General features: G+C 40.6%; 1 long non-coding RNA gene across 1 annotated transcript; it reads right to left on the reverse strand.

Annotated features, from left to right (window-relative positions):
- Positions 1 to 519: 519 nt before the first annotated feature.
- LOC134476275 (uncharacterized) lies at positions 520 to 3,839 on the reverse strand. Its single transcript, XR_010047857.1, has 2 exons — positions 3,422 to 3,839; positions 520 to 2,415 (listed from the first exon to the last, which is right to left on the reverse strand). It is a non-coding gene; the product is annotated as an uncharacterized LOC134476275 (long non-coding RNA).
- Positions 3,840 to 5,794: the final 1,955 nt, after the last annotated feature.

A 5,794-nucleotide genomic window follows, 5' to 3' on the forward strand; every position in this document is an offset into this window, starting at 1 on the left:
CAATGCTACATCTAGCAGGTATGAAAAAACCCTGGGGTTGGGCATGACTCAGAGGTACAGCCCTTGTGCAGCATGCAGAAGGCCCTGAATTAGACCCTTCACATCAAAGCACAGCACACACACACACACACACACACACACACACACACACACACACACACAGAGTGACTGAGCATCTAGTGTGGCCCCTTTATTAGGGGTCAAGGTGGTTGTAATCCACAGATCTCTGGCTGTCAGCGAGGCAAAAATATAGCAAAGAAACAAAGGCATGCTTACTAACAATTGTAAATTCAAAACACAAAGAGTATCAGGCCCAAAGAATGGCAAGGGGAGAAAGTAAGCTCGTAGGGTTAGTGCTAGAAGAACAAGACAATTGCTCCTAGTCATGGCAGAGCAGGGAAGGCTCCTTTGAGAAGATATTGCTAACCAGCTCCTGGGCATGCAGACTGGCTGCACGGGGGCTTTCCAGAAGGACAAAATCATGTGTACGTGGGCAAAGAATTCATGCAGAAGCTGATATTGGTAGACGCTATTTCTTTTAATTATTGCTAAGCAATATTCCATTACATGACTTTACTATGGTTTATCATTCTCCTGAGGATGGATAGCTAGTTTATTTATGGGTTCTGACTATCATGAAAAAGCTATAAACAATCTTATGAGTTTTTTTGTAGATATACATTTGTATTTCTCCTGGATAAATGCCTACGAGTGAAATAGGTCTGTGGGGTAGATAGCTCCAACAGAAAGTACCAAAGTTTTCCACTGTGACTCCTGCTCCATTCTAGGTAGGATTTTCTCAGTGCTTCAGAAATATTCAGACAGACACATATTATAGAAAGTAGCATTCGCTGCTTAAGGACTCCGTTTATCCTGGAAACCACGGACTACATCCTGGAAATATGTCAAAACAAGTCCAAAATTAGCGCTGTTTGCAACCTACATGTCCAGCTGTTCTTAGCACCAATCCTCCATCACCCATAAAAAATCACTGCATGGATATTCAAAATAACTAGTGTTTCATCCTTGAAGATTGCCCTGGCCCAAGTTCCAGTCCCTCCAGCAGACCTCCATGCCTATCACCAAGGGCCAGAGAAGTTCAAATACACAGAGTCCGTTAGCTATGAGTAGACACTTTCAGTTAAAGCTGGACTCTGGGAAGGGGCCAGGGAGCAGTAAAAGTTTTTACAGATTAGTTTTTATGCTTTCCTTTTTCCTAGAGACTCAGAAGAGTAAGTCCTGTGGAGGTCACTTCTGTTCTACATTTGCAGGTTTGTAAGCAAAAGTCTGGAGAGAGGAATTGTTCTGTCAACAGTTGCTTAGGGTAGGGACTTCTGAACCCCATCCGCACTTCAAGTTGTCTCCTTCAGATTGCCCCTCTCATGGAGATCCTGATTCCTCCCAATTTAATATAGTAACTCCCCAATGTGTGAACATTTGAGTTGCAAACTTTCCCAGATATGAATGGACCTCACTTTACAAGCATTTTCAGATACAAACAAATTGCACTAGTAGCTCACGAGACCACTGGATATTGTCACAGGTGTGCTGCTGTGTGCTTACTGTCCAGTGTGACAGGATACTATGCAGTACAGGGTCAGTCAGAGCCCACGAGGTCCAGAAGCAAGAGGAAAAGCGGTAGTGAAGTGGAGGCGACTGCTAAGAAAAGTGAAGCAATATATGTTGTATATTTGTGTCAGAGGTATAGAAGACTCATTTCACTGGACCTATGGATGAATCTGACATGCATTCTCCAGTAGTGGAGCTCATCAACTCCTTAGTAAGTAATTAACTCACTGTGGTTAGTGAATTATTACCTGCCAGAAATTAAATCCACACCTCATCAAAGTGCATCCCTCTCACATCAGATCTTCTGCCTTTGTAAGAACAAAGCCAGGCAGATGAGGGAGGCCCTAAACAACGGTAGCAGGATGAGAAGGCCCACCAGGGGCGTCTGGTGGAAAAAACATACAAAATCAAATACCTGGTACACACACACACACAAAAAAAAAAAACATAAAAGAACATAACACAATGATACATTACTAAATAAAATAAGAAACAAACAAAAACTCAGACCTATAAAATTTTTGATAAGAACACAGGTTAAATATTCCAGTGAATCAGTGCATATATGATTCACATGTAGCTTCTTGGCCAGAATCTGACTCCTCACACAGCAGTAACTCCTCTGGTCCATCCATTGCAACACTGAAGCACTTCTTTCTTCCAGATTGCACGCCTGTTTGCAGAGTTCTTGGGTTAGAAACTCGTGTTGTCCCTCTCCTTGATGGTGAAATTTGCAGACAGATTCACTCACATGAAATTGTCCACTGAGTCCAGAATATGCCAATGCAATCAAGTCAGCTACAGTAAGAGCAAGCTGGTCAGTTGCAGAGTATCTATCAGGGCAATCTGAGAAATAATATACTATGAGAGCCAATTTTGGATGCCTCTTAAATCTAGAGAAGAAATCTGTGGTTATGGTGTAGGCATCACAATGACCCAACTGTTGACTGACAGTTAATATGCTCTAAACATAATAGCTATGTTTCCTCTAATGGTAAAAAGCATTCAACAGCAAGTTCACAGAATCAGTTATAAAGCTCAGGGGATCAGGGACTAGGTAATACCACAGAAGGAAAAAGAAAAGAAAAGAAGTTTTTAAAGGTCTTCCAGTAGGTGGTGTGGGATGGAGGAAATAAAAGGGGAGCAAGGGATTCTAGTGGTGTTGGGGTGCATTGTGTCTTAGGTGAGGATTACAAGGAAGCCTGGGTACAAAATCTGTGGTGAGAAGAGGGGAAAGAGACACTACATGACTAAAAAAGATAATAGATAAAAAAGGAGACCAATGAAAAGGGGGGAGAGGACAGAAAAAAGAGAATAAAAGGTAAGAAACAGAAGACATAAATCAGGCAAGAAAATATGGTAAAAGGTAGAAGAAGTAATAAGGATCAAGGGAGATTCCCTTCCCTAAACTAGGTAAACTAGAGCAAAAGAAACTGGACACATTAGAGCAAAATAAAAAAGCAGGAGGAAGACACACACACAAACACACACACACACACACACACACACACACACACACACACACACACACACACAAGAAAGAAAAGAAGGGAAATAATGCAATAAAAATGGGGGAAACTTAGGCTGAACCACATTCAGACCACAGAAGCCAGACTCGTGTTTACCCACATCAGTCTCGCAGTGAGATTCCCTCCTGCCTGCTCTCTGACAGTCAGCCATCCCCCACAGCTGTCGTTTGTCCACTCTGGGAACTCAACTGTGTAGGTCTTGGCTTGGAGCCAAGGGACTGCTCTGTGACCCAAGTTCAAACACTAATGGGTCCCAGTGATGGCCTTCCCTACCAGCTGCCATTCCACATTATGGCAGTGGACAGTCGACCAAGAACACTCACCAAATGTGAACCAGAAGGCCTCTCCAGAAGCAGAATCCCCTGCTTTCACTGTAGGTTCCAACTACTAACTGACTCAGTCCCAGTGTGGTTCTCTGTGGGTGAAAAAGTTTTAGTTTCGTTTTGCCTCCTGGGTGGTGGCTGGCAAGGCACTCCCAACCACAGTTTGTGGAGTGTCCCCTCTGTCCTGCAATGTGTTCTATTTCTTCCCTATCTTTCAATCTTTGTTTTCCTTCTTTTGTCAGTTGCCTCTTGGTCCCTGAAACCTCCTCTCCCTGTGATTCCTCTCCAAGTTTCCCTTTTCAATACTCTAGACACTTTCCTGGAGAAACGGAGTTGCTGGCACTTGCTGCTCCACCGTGGTGAATCTATCCATGAATTCTTGAACACTCACCCCAAGCCTGGTTCAAGCTGAAGAAGAGGAATCTGAACTCATTCACCCCTGGCAGAGTGTGTCTGTGGTCAGGGGGCGACAGAGGCTGTGTCTGCAAGGCTTTCCTTGGAGCTAATACAGGAGAAAAAATCCCAGGCAGGGTGACTCAAAGGTGGGGGTGGTGGAGCAAAGATAATAAAACATCTGCAGGCACTTCCTATTTGATTCACTTTCTGGATCACTTTCTGGATCCCAGTTCTAGAAATTATTTCACGAAAGAAAGTCATAAGATCAAACCAAATAAACTCAAGTCCTGTATTGATTTTTCTCCTCTTCAGCAGTAGCTGTGATTTGACTTCAGCATGGCAAAACAGCTAGCTAAGAGAGCAGAAAGCAAGAAAGAACCTCCTGAACTCCCCAGGCAATAAAATCCTCACCGATTCACTGGGACGAATACAGACAAGCTATTAAAAACCTGCTGTAAGTACCAGTGATGCGACAGCCTGGCTGACAATTTCATCACCTAAGATATGCAGGAAAAGAGAAGAAAAACAAAATCCTTTTGTCCTCCTGTCTTTCACTCTCCAATCTAGCCAGCCTTTCGTTGAGTGCATTTTGTACCAACTTCATAACACAGCTAGGACTCTCCTTTTTCTATTCTTGCCTATTTGCTTGCCTCCAGATATAAATGAAGTATACACTTTTTTTTTCAAAACAATTGACTATTTTATTTAAGTACAACATATGTTCAGAAAATTAACAAATTCTACGTTGACCATCTGCTACATAAACTATTGTGTAGTTTCTTACAGAGACTATCTCTATGAAAACTCTATTTAGGTCAAGAAATAAAACAATAACAGACCTCTGGAAACTTGTTTTATCCCCTTTCTGTCAGTCTTCCCCAATGATAATCACAGTTTTGTCTAATTTTGAATTTTCTGTAGCTGGGATCATGGAATATGCTTTTCTCCCATCATAGTAAATAGGGAAAAAATGGAAACCTTTCCCTCTAAAATCAAGAACAACACTACTGTCACTCCTGTTTAACACAGTGCTCCAAATATTAGCATGAACAATTAGAAAAAGGAACAGAAATAAAAAGGATATGTATAGGAAAGGAAGAAACCAAGGTATCATTATTTGCATATGCTATGATTCTGTACATGAAGACCCAAAAACTTCACCAAAAGACTCCCAAAATTCATAAACAAACTCTGCAGTGTAGCAGTATACAAAATTAACATAGAAAAATCAATCACATTACTTCATTAATAATGAATCCACTGAGAAAAAAATCAAGGGAAAAAATATTCACAATTGCACCAAGAGAAATCAAATACTTAGGAATTAACCTAATTAAGGAAGTAAAAGACCTCTACATTGCAAGCTACTGTACTCTGAAAAAGTAAATGAAAATAGGCATAATGAAGAGAAATAAAATAGAGAAATATCCCTTATTCCTGGATAGGTAGAATCAATATAGTTCAAATTGCCATATATCCAAAATTAATATATAAATTTAATGCAATCTTTATCAAAATACCAGTAACATCCTTTACAAAAATTGAGAAAACAATCGTAAAATCTATGGAACCAGAAAAGACGCAGAATAGCAAAGGAAGTCCTGAGCAAATTAGGAGGCATCACAGTCTCGGAACTGAAGTTACAGTACAAAGCTACAACAATTTAAAAAAATAAAAAGATGAGCAGCTTGATAGTGACACCAAAACAGACAATAGAACAGAAGAGAGGATGCAGAAACAATTCCAAGCTTATTCAACTATGTGATCTTTAACAAAAGGACCAAAACCCTACACTGAAGGAAAGATAGCATCTTTAATAAATGGTGCTAGAAAACTAGCCACACTCAGAAGACTGAATCTAGACCAGTGTATCTCACAGCACACTAAACCAAAATCAAAATAGGTCAAAGAATTTTATTTTTAAATGGAAATACTTAACTGCTGGAATATAAAATAGATAAAACTCTTGAAGTCACC

This window comes from Cavia porcellus, unplaced genomic scaffold, assembly GCF_034190915.1.
Source record: "Cavia porcellus strain 051 isolate PalLab524CR breed Dunkin Hartley unplaced genomic scaffold, mCavPor4.1 scaffold_6, whole genome shotgun sequence".
NCBI classification, from domain to species: Eukaryota; Metazoa; Chordata; class Mammalia; order Rodentia; family Caviidae; genus Cavia; species Cavia porcellus.